Here is a 15,710-nt window from a genome sequence, read left to right as displayed (position 1 = left end):
AAGGGACCAGTTCTGCTAGACAAACTAGATTTCTTTTTAATGTTTTCTGATCCTCTGGTGGTCAGGGAGACCAATGCAGCCTCAGCAATGCTCTGAGATTATGATGTTGGCTACAGCCTACTCCAGTGATAGGTGTTTTCCTTTTTCAGTGACAGAGTTTACCATCCTCAGCTTCCAAAGATTTGCTTTGTTCTCCTTGCTGGCTTCCCACCAGGCAGCTGTCCTCAAAATTGCTTCCAAAGGCCCAGTTCTTGGAGCTGGCTCCTTGGAGAAGAAAACAAGCATTTGCCAGGCAGCCTTAATATATTGTGAACAAGTATGGACAACAGACCTCTCTAGAACTAATGTCCTTCATTTCACTCTTAAGGGTGGGTGGCCTTTTTGATGCTACACCTTGCAAGAAACAGCTTTGAAATCCTGTCTTTTGCTGCTGCTGGGTTGGAGCAGGATTTTGAAGCTTGGTCACAGGCATCAAGGGGCCAGACCTCACCTTTCACTGTAATATAATTAAATATATGGTATCTGCCTTCCAGATTTTACATATCTCTGCTATCAGCTTGTGCTTGATAGGCTGCCTCTAGAAGACCATGTTTGAGATGAATGCTGCCTTTCTGATAAGACACTGAGGTGCTCTGCTCCTGCAGTGGTACTCAAGCCAACTCAGCCTAGCACAAATGGGAGATGACTTCAAATATCATCTCAGTAGCTGGTCAAGATGCACATGAAAATATTTCTTGGAACTCTGTTCTACATTGGTTTTATGGAAATACATATCCACTCTAAAATGACTTTGTTTTTGTTATGATCTGCTCCCCCGTTCCCAAATGCTTGTAGCAGGTAGTACATCATTAAAGCTGGAAGCTGATAGAGCTTTCAAGTAATTGTTAGTGACAAGTATAAATAGATAAAATAGAATTTGGTTTCCAATACTGAAAGCTTGCTTTCAAGAGGATTGCTAAACAGCTCCTTTGTAGCTTTCTCATCTGACTGCAGAAAACCTTTTAGTTTAAAGCTGATTATTCAGTCAGAAAGCAAGCCCCAGTTAGTGTGTAGCTAATGTTTAACTCAAGATGTGCTTTATATTCAAAGGTATTAGCCTGGGAGGGATGTAGTGCCTGAGGAGAGTGATGTAACCACTGATGGATGCACAGGGGAGAAAGTCGATGAGCAGCACAAAGGAATGAATCACAAACATGCCTCGTTGTTCCAGACTGCTCGTTTCTCTGGCAATTGTAGTAGTAGAACTGCAAGGGAGTGTTGGAAGAGGGCAGGTAAGGCACAGGCTGGGGAACTGGAGCGTGATTCAGGGATTGAAGGGAATGGTAGCTCCTGCTGAAGGCTCTCTCTCAGTAATGTACTGCTGGTAATATAAGAATTGCCTTCCTTAGAAATGTCCTTGTTGTAAACTCCGAGCTCTGTGAACAGGCTTGGGCAGCTTTGTTAATTTGTGTCTTTTACATGAAAATGCTTTTAATTCCTTTTCCTTGATGGAAAAAAAAAAGAGCACCATTTAGCAAACAACATGTACCACATTTTGTAGCAGGGCTTAGCGCTGTATACAGGGGGAAGAGGTTTTGATAGGAAATTTTGAAGTTTAATTGGGCAGTCTGGATTGTGCTTTTGCTGTGAATTCTTTGGAACTTATTTATATGATCTTTATATGATCTCTGGGACAAGTCAGTACATCCCAGACTGAGTCAGTGCTGGGAACTGCTGTGGGATCTGAAGGGGATCTGGTTTTGGCAGAGAGTTCTGCTGGGACCTGTGATGCCATGGAAGTCCCCTCCGCTGAACAAGCCTATTCATGAGGTCTTCCCAGATATTCCCTTCCAGCTCACCATCATTTTTCCTCTAGCTTTCTCTTCATGACACTGCAGCTCATTTGCAGCAGTGTGACACATGGAGTCCCAAAACAACTGTAAAAGTTCACACAGGGAAGAAAAGAAGGGGGAGTGCAACATCTTGTCTTCTTTCTTGGGGGAATCTCCTTGCAGATTGTGAAACAGAAAGGATCTAGCAAAAAAGCAGTAAAAAGCAGAGAAATCAGAGTTTCTGACTGCACTGTTGGCATGGGACTGGTTTTATAAAGCTTTCTCTGTCCACAGTATGTCCTTCCAGGATGTTGTGAGATGGATGGGACCCACAGAATGTTTGATGTGTCTGTCTCAGGAGACAATACTAAAGTTTCTCAACAGATGGTGACAGTTTCATGGATGTAACTTGTCAAATGGACTAGAGCATCAAATGAGAGGAAAGGGAAAGTGGGAGGAGTGGTGTAGCTAACTTCTGCCTCTCCTGACTGTGTTGCACTCTTCATCTGCCCTTGTGTAAACTTGAAATGGGGATTACTACAACCTAAATAAGTACAAGCAAGAAACACAGAGTATGTCCTTTCCTCACACTCATTAAACTCCCAACATATATTGAAATACAAAATAAAAATCTCCAAGAATCCTGGGCAGAGAAACTGGGTGTGTTTAATACTTTACTTAATAAAGTAATGAAGCCAACCCGTAAATTTTGTTACACTTGTAGCTTTGAGAATCCAGTCTGGGTTATGTTCAGTATATGGGGAAGAAAGGAGAAAATAGAGAGCTTTATTTATTTTATCAATAAATGAAATGGTTTGGGGTGGGACTAATTATTGCTTGGACTAGAGTAAGGAGGCAATATCTTTAGTCTTTATAGAAGTGAAGGAGTAAAATTTTCTAATGATGTTTTCATAGTATGCTGCAGGGACTTGCTGGAAGCAACCCAAAATCAAATAGGCTTCTTTAATATGTCCTTTTTTCTGTTTGCTCCAATCCATCACTCCAGAATTAGCACCAGTGTAGTAAGGATTTGTGAAGCTTTTTAATCTGTTAATGCCACAAGAAAACAAATAAACAAATGCTTTCCTGACTATTGTACTTCAGCTAGGAAAATGTGAATTAATCAGTTTGGTTACTCTTATTCCTCTCTCCCCCTTTCTTACCCATCTTTGTTCATATTTTCTCTGATTCCCATGCTGGGGTCTGTACATTTCTATGCATGCAGTGTGTTCCATGAATTTTTGTTCAAAGGACAGTGTTCTATGGTCCCCTCGGGTAACCTTTGAAAGAAGCCTGTGGGATAGCCTTGGGATAAGTGGTCATGAAGTCATGAAGTTCATGGGTAATGAAGTTCCTGGACCACTGGGGACCTGCACCCTTCTACTTCTGGAGAGCAGGACTTGGGGACAACCCAAACACTGGTGGTGACCATGGCAAGATTTTCCAAGGAGTGCTGCAGTGCCTGGTTGCCTGGTGGTAGAAGCAAAGCTCTGAGGAAAGGAGAGGAGCTCTGTAAAACCTTCACCTGTCAGTCTTCAGCCATGGCATCAACTGCCCCAGCCCTCTTCTGGCTCTCCTGAGCTGTTCCTCAGCTTCTCTTTTCTCTTTCTGATCTCTTCAAAACTTTCTTTTCTTGCATAGTTTGTTTGAATCTCACTTGGAGGGAATATTGGGGGAAGCAGAATATATTGAAAATTAATATCTTGTGGTCAAGATTTCCTATGATCTTGGAATTTTTTTAACATTCTCTCAGGTAATTGCCTCATTCAAATCCTGAAAGACTGCTCCACCTCTAGGTAAGACAATTTAGTGCATGCATCTCTAGGCTCTTTGTCTTTCAGCTAAAGAATAAACTTCAATCCATTCTGTCCAATGATTATTCGTTATAAAAGGGTGAGAAATGGAAGGATGCACAGCAAGCTTACACGAATAGTACAGAATCTTCTCAGGTTCTCTGAACATTGAGCAAGCAGCTAAATGGTGTCAGGGTTTCACTCTGAGCAGTAGGGCAAAAGAGGGAAGGAGTGAGAAACTGCTTAGTTCACCTGTACCCAATGGGACCTCTTCCATGATTCATTTCTTTAAGATGCAAAAGCTTCCAGAGGGCATTAGGACAATGTAGACATTTTTATCTGTGCATACTCAGCTTGAGATATCCTGTACAAGTCAGTTTATTAAAGGTTCCCAATCTTTTCCATTCTGCCAGGTGATCTCCATAAGGATATCTCTGTGTGCATCCCAAAGTCACTGTGGGGAGCACAGAGTGCCATTGCACATTCCATAGCCTGTGCATAACCAGGCCTTTCCCTTCAGAACACCTTTCCAATAGCATAAAAAAGCTTGGATGTTTCTGTTTTGTAATCCAGAGGCTCCAGTCTGATGTTTAACACAGACGTGTTAAAATCTTATGGAAATTGCCTGGGAGTTATTGTTCCTTTTTATTAAAAAAGGTAAACAAACCCTGAGAGATGTAAGTGAGGTAGCACCATGCGTGACTGTTTAATAACAAGGCTTGTGAGGTTGTGATTCCCATGGTAGCACCCAGCTTCTGCCTGCTATTGGTGGTTAATTATAGCATCCACAGGGCTCCCAGCAGTGGAGCACAGGGACACAGCATGGCCTCTTTCTGTTAGACTTTTCCCCTGCCTCAGCCTCCACCTCCCCTTCTTCCTGGAAGATAAAGAAGCAAATCCCAATTTAGTCATCAAGGTCTGAGACATGCAGTGAATAATTCAATTCCCCATCTTCACACATGGACTCAGCTGTATAAACAAACTCAGTTGTTTCTGAGAAGCGGACAAATGTATTTCCCTGTGTTTTTTGAGAATGGCATATATTGCTGTGGTTGAAAGACGTGAGACTTACAGAGAGAAGGGTCAGGAAAGCTGTGTTGGTGAAGCAGCAGGGTGAAAAGCCAGTGAGCTGGGGCACCAGGAGACACCCAAGCTATCGATCAGGCAATCATGCCAGCAGGAACTCTGAGCTGTGTGGCTGAGAGGCACATATGGGACCGAGGGAACTGCTGACATTTGCCTCCCACAGTTCTTCCTGACACTCTGTTCAATGTGTCTGCTTTGTAAAAGCCACCAGGCCCCAAAAGGTATGAAATTAGTCAGGTTTGTGGCATGAAGGTACAGCTCCAAGAGCCTCATGGCCACAACAGAGGTTTCAGTATGTGTGAGAATGTTGCTGGACCCCTGAGTCAGCACAGCTGCAGAGTGGGGTCAGAATGATCTTTATTTCCAGTAAAGAAGACCAGACTCAGTGTGCAGAGGCTGGCTGATCAGCAAGGGCAGTCACAGTGTCACTTACAGGCTGTTGGCTTACTCAGCTGCAGCAGTGGGTGAATGCAGAGATGCCTTGGCACTTCCCTGTGCCTCGAGAAGGGGAACTTTGGGTGAGGGTGCTCTCCTTGTGGAGTTAATTCATTCCTGTCTGCAGTATTGCCTGGGATGTGTGCACACACATAAATTTGGCTCTAACACGACCTCTGATGAGCCTGTTCTCTATCATGGCCATTCATCTGTTACACACTAGTATGTGTGTCTTGATGCTGCCTACATTTATCAGATACTAAGTGCTGTGAATCATCTTCCACCTCCTGAAAGGAAAACTGAAATATTAATGGAGGGCAGCATCCCATGTGAAATCACAAGTGAGCTGGAAGGAATGACTATCCCATAGGTATCAGTCAAATAGTGGAATTAAAATTTACACAGGCTAAATACACATCTCCAGGCTCTGCTGGGGTTAACCTGCCAGCTCTTGTGGATTTTAAATTTAATCTTTATTCTGGACACTATGAGATTTCTTCTTGGCTTGAATTCTGGAGAACAATGTAACCAGCAAGACGAGCCAAGGTTTTGATGCAAAAGGGAGATGCTGTCTCCCTCTACTTATTTTAAGAAGTAGGATTTGGTTCTTAATATCAACACACCCTGTGGGTCTTGCTACAAGGGTTTTTTTTTAAAAAAATATGTTCTGAATGCATAATTATCAAAATTGGGAACTGTTTGAGTTTCAGACTGGGTAGGTTGCCACCTTTCCTGGCTTGGGGTTTCCTTGTGCTGCCTTCTATTGCTTGTTGCAAAACATGTCAACTCATTGCCTGGCAGACACCAAGAGATGAGCTGTGTCAAAGCATTAGCCTACAGGGTTGGGAAGCCTCAACTAAAGGGGTTTATTTGCAGTGTACAAACATTCAAGAACCAATTCCTAAGCAGAGATAAATTAAAGGGACAATCAGTCAGATCCAGAAAGGTATCTCAGGCCTGGGGAGTGCAGTAGCAGACAGGTTTGGTGTGGTGATGGAGGTGTATCTGCAGGAGAGCTGTGTCACACCACCTGAGGCAGTGAGCCCACACAGGACAGTCATGACACCCAGTGGTCCTGAGCTCTCAGAGAGTCAAATCTCAGAGTGGCTCCTCTGCCTGTCATTCCATGGGGCAGATGTGTCCCATGGCATCCTTGCAGCATGCACAGCCTGGCTGCAACAGGCAGTAGGCTCAGTGACCTCCTTAGTATGTCCTGCTGTAGGGACAAGCTTCAAAAACCACCAACAGGGGACCTTTGGGAGCATCTCACACCTCCTTCCCTGCCTGTGAATCATCCACAGGAGCTGGGAAAATCCAAAATGTGCAGTCAGGCTGCAGCCAGCATCTCAAGGGCCTTGTCACCAGTCCCACAGGTACCACCTGTGAGTGTCTCAGGGTGTCTCCTGTATTTTCCATAGTATTTTTCTGCTCACTGCACTTCTGTGGGGAATCCTCTGTGTCTGGCTGAAAAGCACTCAGAGGACAAGTCCTCTGAAGGTGCAAAATAGGAGTCATCAGTGGATGCTGATAATATCCTGGTTAATGTCCCAGGGGATAGAGGTCTGGACAGGTACTTGAAATCTCCTGTGCTTGGTTAAATTGCTCTGGGCTTTGGGGGCTGAGAAACTGGGTTGGCTGTCCCCTGGGAAGTGTTTCACATTAGTGTCCTGTAATTGCTCTGGAAACAAAACTGGGTGTTTGCACAAGGCTAAGGCCAGGGGGGCACGAATGGGTTAACCCACAGCAGCTCAAAAGTTGTTCCAGTTTCCAAAAAGTTGTGAATATACAATTCCATTTCCAGGAGCCATTAAGCCCACCCAGCAACAATAGATTTACTCCTGGCTTCCTTGTGGGCTGTTCTCTCACATGATGAAACACCTACCCTTTTGATACACTGCCTGTTCCTTTCTCACACCTCTCAGTGAAGGCTCTACTTATTGGGCTGCTCCTGCTGCCGTGCACTTTGCTCCAAGGTTTTACCTCAGGCTCAGTGTCTCCCTGTGTGTGGCAAAAGCCTTGGCTGTGTATGGTGCACGTAAAGGTAAAAGCCACCCACCCAGCTGAAAGGCAAATGTCATCTGGTGTTAGGTGCTCATTGCACAAAATAAGACAGAGTCCTTATGCCTGGCGTCTCCCTCTGAAATAAATGTGTCTTTCTTCTCCTCTCTCCTCAAACTGAAGGAAAGTATGGTTTGCTCTTTGTGTATGTGGAGAGACAATAGATGAAAGAGGGCTCTCGTATCAGTGCTGGGTCATGCTTGGGCAAGGCTTTCCTTCTCCTTATGAACTGGAAGAGCAGAGCAACAGAGCAACCTGATAGTCATTAACTTTCTCTTGGCCCCCCTTCATGTTCAAATTTGTCCCTTCTTGCCCCAGTTTCCCTACTCTTTATGGGCATTACTGCCAGCATGGGAAGGGAGAGCTAAGCCACTGTATGTTGCATGCTGGTGGCAGCCTCCCCCACATCACCTAGCACAGGATCCCACTGCTGGTCTCCCAGCCCTGCTTCTTTCTGGTGACTTGGAAGTATTTGCTAACAGCAGTAACAAAATTCCCAGTCCAACCCCAAGAACTATTTCCCAAACAATTATTCAGCACCATATCAGCTCTTCACAGCCCTGATTTTCCTGACTGAGAGACAGCTAATTAAAGCAACAGGCACAGCATAGATTTGTTGCTGAACAGGTAAAACTTAATAAACAACCATGACATTGATTCATTAATATCTCCCTCTGTTGTGTTTCTCTTTTCTTCCCTGAAACTAGAGGGAATGGGCAAGAAAGAGTGAAGAGGAGGGAATTAAGGAGACAAGGAAGCCATTCAAAGCAGGTGGGATACTTGCCCTGTAGTGGTAGTAGCTCACTTGAACCAAGGAGCTGCAGCAGCCTCCCACTCATGTGGCTCCTGATGATGCTCAGCCATGGCCCAGACGTGGAGGGAGCTGGCAGAGGCAGCCATTGCCTTCCCCACTTCTTCCTGCCTCCTCTGCCCACGCCTCCAAGGAAAGAGCTGCTGCTTTTTCATCCCTGGAGCCAGCCCTGAATGTAGGTAGATGGAAATTGCCCAGGGACAGAGGTGTGTGGGCTGCCTGGGGCCAGTGACCCATTTGGTGGCTCCCAGTGTGAGCTGGGCTGTGGCAGGCAGGGGAGCGACCTTTTCCCACACAGGGTGCTGCACTGCATTTTTTTTGTCCTTCCCTCATCCCAGCTGTCATCACCTTCCTCTGCAGAAAGGAACATCTTGTTGTAAGCAGGATTTCCCCTCCCCCACCAGCAGGCAGGGTTGCTGGGACTTTTCCAAAGGTCTTGTGCCACATCTGCTCCCTTGGAGGATATTCATCCTTGTGTCAGAGTCCTTCTCCTACCACATCACCCACGAAAGTCTGGGATTCCTGATCTCTTCAGGAGGTTGAAGGTTGCTTTCTGAAGGGCCATAATCTCCATGCGTGGGTAGGCCAGAGATGTTCCTGCCTGCCTAAACCCATTTGTAGGAATAATTATTTCTGTGGAAGCATGAACCATGTCAAGAGACTGATCTCCAGAACCAGAGCAGAGGTGTCTGACTAGGTCAGAGAACTCAAGATGAGCTCACAGACTCATTTGAATGGCAAATATTTAGCGTGATAAGGACGTAGGTTCATCTCCCACTCTCAGCTGATGAACTCCAGGAGAGTAGGGACAGTGGTGCTCGAGGGGGTATCTCAGAGATCTTTGACCAAGCTTCACCACTAGTGGTCTATCCCAGGGATACCACACCCTCATTTTTGGGCAGGATACTCTTTCAGGCTTTGTTCCCCATCCCATCATAAGGGAAATAACTCCTTTTTTCAGGAAGGAAAAGAGAAGCATGTGAAGTCATAGCACTCCAGAAGAGAAAATTCTGCCAATACTGAATGGAGCCCTGGTGTATTTGTAGGGACAGGCACGTACAGAGAAGGACCACTCAATGCCTTTCATAGAAGTCTCACAGCTTGATTGTTACCAACACACAGTAGTGTAGGGAAAACATGTTTTTTTTTTTTTTTTTTTTTTTTTCAAATAGCTTTAGTGGCAGGGGAGTTAAGAGATCATTATGTTCTTAGAAAGTCATCCAACACCTGCAGTGCAATCAGAGAGGTGCCATGAGGACTTGCTTCTCATGGAGATGGAAGAAGACCCATTCTATAGTACAATCAGGAAAAAGCTCAAGGTAGAGAAGTACAGCTGTTTGAAGAGGAAAGCCAGCTGGAGGTTATCATATGGGTGACCAGATAGAGGTAGGTGTGTCCTAAACAAAACACCTGAGAGAAAATTGATGCTATAAGAGGATGCCTGGTTGCTGCTGTTTCTTTTTCACTGCTGTTCAGGAGGCTTTTCAGGTTCCTGAGATTCAAAGAGTTGGTTTCCTGTCTCTTTCTTTGGAGAAACTGTTCCTTACTGTAGAGTTTGGAGAAGGAGTACTCTTTATTAGGTTTGGCTTTTAGTGAAGAAGTTGTGCTTTAGAGAGGAGTACAATGTAATAATCTTCCTCATTTTATAGACTATGATTAGGATTCATCTTGTTTTTTTCTGCTATTATAAATGGAAATTATTAAGTTATTTCCAATCCAAAAGAGTGTTAACCTGACTTTTATATCTAAAAGGTATGAGGTGGTAGCAGGTAGGAAGTGGATGCTATCAAATCAAGCTGTTCAGGGTAACTTTGGGACCAATGTGTATGGGCTAGAAGTGTGCCCTTGTGGCTCTTTCTGGCTGGCTAACAGTAACCAGAGCTCAGTCAGAGTTTAAGGAAAATTAAAAGGGGAAACTTTTAAACTTGTGTTATGCAGGGGGTCAGGGAAGGCTGTGACAGTTCATACTAATGCTCCTCTCTAGTCTTGCAATACGGTCTCAAAGTTGTTAAAGACAAGATGATCTTGGTAAAAATTAAAAAAGGCTGTGTTGTTTTCAAGCTCCCCAAGAATGTGAGTAAAGGAATATAGAACTTAGAAAAGATTAAGCAAAACTATTCAGATGACACCTCTAATGTGCTTGTACTCTCCATTTATTGATCTGGACAAATATAAGACAGTCTGAAATCACAGAAATGTGTACTAGCATTAGTCATCTCTTGGATATATTTTTAAGCATACTGTATTCCTAGAAAGGAGGTAGAAACTTCCAAGGAAACTGTTTTGACTGCCAGTAATGATAATAATAGTAAACAAAATCATCAAAATCCATAGTTATTGCCAAGACAAGTGAACAAGTTAAAACACAATATCAACAATTAATGTGCAAAATACGGCAAATTTGGGGGTTCTGGGGCACTTTTATTCACTAATTGTCCTTCACTGGACTATAATCTGCTCCTTGAGTTATTCTGTTCAATGCAGTAATACTTCTCTGAGAGGTGAGACAGGATTGTGACCTTCACTTCTTTAAAAATTGCAGAGGGAACCTGTCCAGGAGAGAAGAAAATTATCTTCCTCTGCAGGGGATCCTCATGAGGTTGAGGAGCCTGTAAACCCTCTGAGGTGAGGTAAGAACTTGTGTTTGGGCTGGTTCCTGCTTGTTTCAGGTGGTGACTTGTGCCAGAATGAAAGCTGCAAGCCAGGAAAACCTGATGAGGATGCTGCTGCTAGCACTGCACTGAGCAGTGCTACATGTCTGCATGAGCAATGTCCTTGCTCTAATTACAGTTTAGGGACCAGAAACAGATGTTCCCATGTGTATTCACACAGTCCTTGCTTGCTTGTCTAACACAGCAGCTCTTCAGGGAAGATCATTTCAGTGGTTGTTTTTTGGTTTCAGTTGGTTGTTTTTTTGCCAGCTCAGAAGTTCTTGTGTTATTAAATAGTAAATAATTTCAGTGAATAATCACACAAATGAGAGAAATCTAAAGACAAGACAAGAAAAAAGCCATGAATTTGTACCATCTGTCCCTGGAAATGGAGAACGGTAGTGACAGATACAAAGCCATCTAGAGATGAGATCCTAATTTACTCCAAGGAAAATGTTATATCTTTTGTGGTTTGAAGCATGTATGAAAAAAAGGACAAAAATTAGTTTTGCTTCAGTCACAGCATTTTCTGCTTGGTTCAGAGACAGGTTCTTCAAAAAGAGAGCAGAAAACTAACCAAACCGACATAATTATGTCTCAATAGCTTTTACATTTTTCCATTAATAAAGCTCTTTTCAAATACTGAATCGCCGGGTCCTGCTCAGGTGCGAATCGCGGCTGTCCAGGGGCTGTAGAGACAAAATTTTAACAAACACTGTCACCTTCTGGGCACTCCGCAGCAGTGCAGCTCCCAACCATATATCCTGAAAGTAAGGCTATTTCTCCCTGCCCGAGAGAGCCACTGGTTCTCCTGACTTGGAAATTTTTCTGATATTCTACCAAGCCTAGATCCATTGGCTTGATCACTCTAGAAAAATAGAGCTTTGTATCTTCGGGTGAACTTAGTACTGAGGGACTTTGGCTTCTGTTTCTTTGTAGCTTCATGCTTAGAAACCCTGTACGAGTGGGAATTACACAAAGTCGTCTTTTTAAAATTATTTTTATTTATTTATTTTCACTTCTTGGTACATTTTGCTACTTAAAAATGTAAGCAATATATGGTGCCCAAGGTGTTGAGCTCACAGCTAATCCTACAGCCTGCCTTGATCCTGCTCCCTGAGCAGGAAGATCTATTGTTCCAGCCCCACTGGACCTACTGGAGATGCTTGGGGTGCAGTGGGAGGGTAACCTTCTGCTTTGGGACGACACAACCCATCAGTTCAGCCAGTGCATACATGGTCGAGCTTGGCCACAGGTCAGAGCTGGTTAAAAAACTCACTAGAATTCAATTTTCATTCTCCTCCCTCACCTAGGCTAGAATTTGGAGATTTAGAAAAGGCTAACCATTTATAAGTCTCTCTTGTGGACATCTGGTTTCTCAGTTGCTGGTTGGTGAACGAGCAGGATATCAGCATGCTGAGCATTCCCTCCATGGAGCAGAGCTCCCTGGTATCTGTAGCCCTGCAGCCATTACCAGATTATAAATAATTCTTTATATTGTGGTTGACTTCCCCAGCCTTGTGTTGTCCAAAGCCAAGCCAAAAGGGTGGTAGGAGGAACAGCTGTTCTCCTCCTTGGGCTAAAGGGAGTTGCTGAATGCTCTTTTGTTTAGTAATATTCACAATAATAGAGCTTGTTGCTCAAAAGATGGACCTTCAAGAGCTGGCTGACCAAGACAGGCTTTGCTGGGACTCCTGGGGTGAGTGAATGGCAGGACACTTTCTGTGGTATCTATTCTGAGGGAATAGCAGCAGCAGCCAACAGCTAAGAGAGGATAAGGAAGGGAAATGGTGTGGTGATGTGAGTGGGTTTGTCTTTCATTCTTTTGTCAAACTTCAGACCTCTGTACTTACTTGAATGCAATAGTGTCTTCCAAAGACACAGCATTTGCAAATCTGATTTTATCCTTCTGATTGGAAGACACCCCTCACCAGTGTTTTGAGTTTAGGCTGATTGCTGACTCCAGCAGGGATAGGAGAGGGCAGCTAGAAACTGGTCAGGGAAACTGGTCTTGCCTCTGTGCTGCTCCAGGTACTTGGTTTGTGTCTTTACTCAGCATGCTCTTCCTTATGCAGGGATTTTTTGCCCACATTCCTGTGGTGGCTGGTGTTTATCACCAGCTACACTGCAGTGGTACAGGGGGAAAGGTCTGGATCTTCTGTATGAGCACCTATTTCCATGGAACAGTGCCTGTGGCAAGAATGTTGAGCCTATTCCAGCAATGTTAGGTTTTTCCTCTCTCTTCCCAACAATGTTTTATTTAAATCATGGCTACTTTTGAAAGATACGTAGAAGACATTCCTAGTTTCATAAGGATTCTAGCTGAAAGCCAGTTTACAGCACTTAAGAGCCTCATTTTCCATGACTGTATGAAGCCTCACAGGACTACTCAAACTCATGGGCTCCTCCTATTTAGAAACACTAGAAACAGCTCCTGGCCCAAAGCAGTACTTCACAGAGCACTTGCATATATTTTTTTCCCTCCTCATCCCCACAAAGATTGTTTTACCTGCTCTAAGAGCCCAGACCAAGCAGCCACCCCTCTGTGTGGGGCTACCTCCCCGTGTGACCACCCAGCACCAGGCTGATTATGTTTGGCAACTTAAATGGCTATAAACCCCCTTCAGGAGTAGAAGAGGTGTGATGGGCAGCAAAGCTGCCAGATTTGGGAGTTGACATCTGGGAGCATTGAGGAGCTATTTTATGGATGCAGTTTGGATCTGAGTAAGTGAATTTTGGCCATCTCCACTGTACTGGGGGTGCTGCAATGGAACCAGGTGGTGTGACCCCATGCCTGACTGTCCTTCCCCTGACCAGCAGTGGTCCTTTATCTTTGTCCTTTGCCAGTCTGGAGCAATCCCTCCTGGTCTTATGGAGCAATCCTGCTCTCCAGTGCTCACTCTGTGACCAAATCATAAGGTATTTTTCCACCTCTAGAGGACACTGTGTCCTTCCATATGCTCACTTCTCTGCTGTGCTCTGCAGGCATCATCCCTGATCAGCGACAGCCTGCCAAGGGTTGCACAAGCTTCTGGTGGGCTGGGACCATCATACCCAGGTTGGGAAGGGTGGTCATGAAGGCTTGAGTGGCTCTCTCACCATTTGCTGAGTACTGGGGGCACTTACCCCTCTTCACCTTCTCTGTCCATAGTTCTACAAACCCAGCAGGCCCTGCTGGCTTCTGGGCTTGGACAGAGTGAGGCAGGGATTTGGAAGGGATTTGTTGGTGTGGGAAAGTATTTTCTTTCTCCCAGTGCACATCTGTCCAGAGGTCACCTGGATTTTGCCTTTTCAGTGCATTGTGGGGACCTTCATCCATAGGGGACTTTCTTCAATATGGGTCTGTGATTTTGATCCCACTGCTGTTCCCCACACCCAGGATAGCTGGCAAATGGGGAGCTGTCAGGCTGAACACAAGCCCAGGGAGGTCATCTCTTACTGGAAGACTGCACAGGTATTCATCTGCTTTCTTGTCTGTTTCTAAGCCTTGCTGGCTTAGACTTGACTTCTTCTTTTTTCCAGTCTTCACTCATTCTGGTATTTTGCATTACAGTAGGGAAACTTCATCGTAAAGATGCCTTGTGCTAGTCAAAAAAACTTATGGAGTACATTAACAGAATGACTTTTAAAATGTATTAGTGGTTGATCAGGAGGTGATAGTTTACTTGGAAGTAGCTAGTGAAGGGTGTCATAATACAGCTGCAGTGCTACTGAGGGAGGTGCTAAACAGCTTCAAGTTTTTGATGCCATAGGTCTCATGGAGTCACATTGCTCATGCTTGCAAGTCCCTTCCAGATGGTTTGTTCTGTCAGACTCCTCTGAAGGACACACCAGCAGAGCCAGACTGTGATGTTCTGGGCTGGGCACAATGGGGTGCCCCTGGGAAGTCCCTCTGCCATGATGATAAGCTCCAGCAGCAGTTTTGAACATAACAGTGGTCCCCTCTCAGGTGTATAAGCAACATTAAATGCCCAGATGCAGGGTTCATGTTTTTGAGCCTTGTGGAGCCTCTTGCAGCTGAAGACATGTCCTGGCTTTGAATCTGAAGACATGACATAGCTGATAGTAGAGCAAGGTTATTTCATTTTAATTGAACCAGAAATTAGGCCATTTTGGAGGAGGAATCCTTCTCCAATCCAAAGTTTGGGCATGGTTTGTGTATCCATGGATTAAAAAGTGTTGGGTTCTTCCCACCAACTGTCCTTCCCATGAAATACATTTCCAGCTTTAAGTCAAATCTGAACTATTTTGGTCTTTTCCAGAAATCCACTGAAACCTGCCACTGAAAGGAAAATCAGACAAGATTCAAAGGTTGAATCCTGATAGGCCCTCAGTTTGCTAGTGAATTTTGTGTTTGGCATGTTGCTGGTGTCAATCCATGGGTTGCAGAGCAGGGAAGTAGATGGAGGATTGGAGGTGAGAGGTCATAAAAAGGGAATAATTTTATTTTTTTTTTACATGCAAGGGAGGATGAAAATTGTCTTCAAATCATCCAGCTTTTCTTCCTGGGGAGAAAGTGGAAAAGGTGAATGTGGAAAGCAATGGATTGCTGTGCAAAACTGCTTTTTGTAGTTACCGAAGTTGGGCAAATTTTTATTTTCCAAGCATTTTATGAGGAGCAGGAGTGTAAAAACTGTGCAAGTAGTAAACCTGTTCAAGACAGCAGTGGTGAAGGCAGAAACTGATTGTATTGCTCCAGCTTTGGAACCACAAAAGCCATCTGCAGAAGTCCTTATGGAGCAGGAAGGGAAGGGGGTCACTGTTTCCTACAACATGCAGACTCTCACATATATCAGTGTGTTGTCGCAGACATATCCAGTTTTCCAGTGCTACTTTGCTACCCTGTGCCCCTGATCCAGCTCCCTTCTGCCTCCCAGGGAGGTGGACGTGGCGTGGAGGCAGCAGCCCCGGTGTGTAATGCAGGCACTGACCTTTCCCACAAACGCTTTTCTCCACAGCCCTCGGGACATCTGCTGGCCCTGGAGAGCCTTGAAACAATGCGGGTTTCCTGGCCCTCGGTGTGGTTTTTCCTCTTATAGGAAAATATATTCTAGAATATTTGTTT

General features: G+C 44.6%; 1 long non-coding RNA gene across 1 annotated transcript in view; it reads left to right on the top strand.

The window, feature by feature from the left end:
* Positions 1-1,156: 1,156 nt before the first annotated feature.
* LOC310907812 overlaps positions 1,157-15,710 on the top strand; it is a 111,866-nt gene continuing 97,312 nt past the window's right edge. The window contains exons 1-2 of the long non-coding RNA XR_014589729.1: positions 1,157-1,271; positions 10,537-10,624. This is a non-coding gene — a long non-coding RNA (uncharacterized lncRNA). The remainder of the gene's footprint in view (positions 1,272-10,536; positions 10,625-15,710) is intronic.

This window comes from Zosterops lateralis, assembly GCF_965231275.1.
Source record: "Zosterops lateralis genome assembly, chromosome: 3".
Taxonomy (NCBI): domain Eukaryota; kingdom Metazoa; phylum Chordata; class Aves; order Passeriformes; family Zosteropidae; genus Zosterops; species Zosterops lateralis.
The sequence above is the reverse complement of the archived record's forward strand: the minus strand, read 5'-3'. Positions and strand labels throughout refer to the sequence as shown.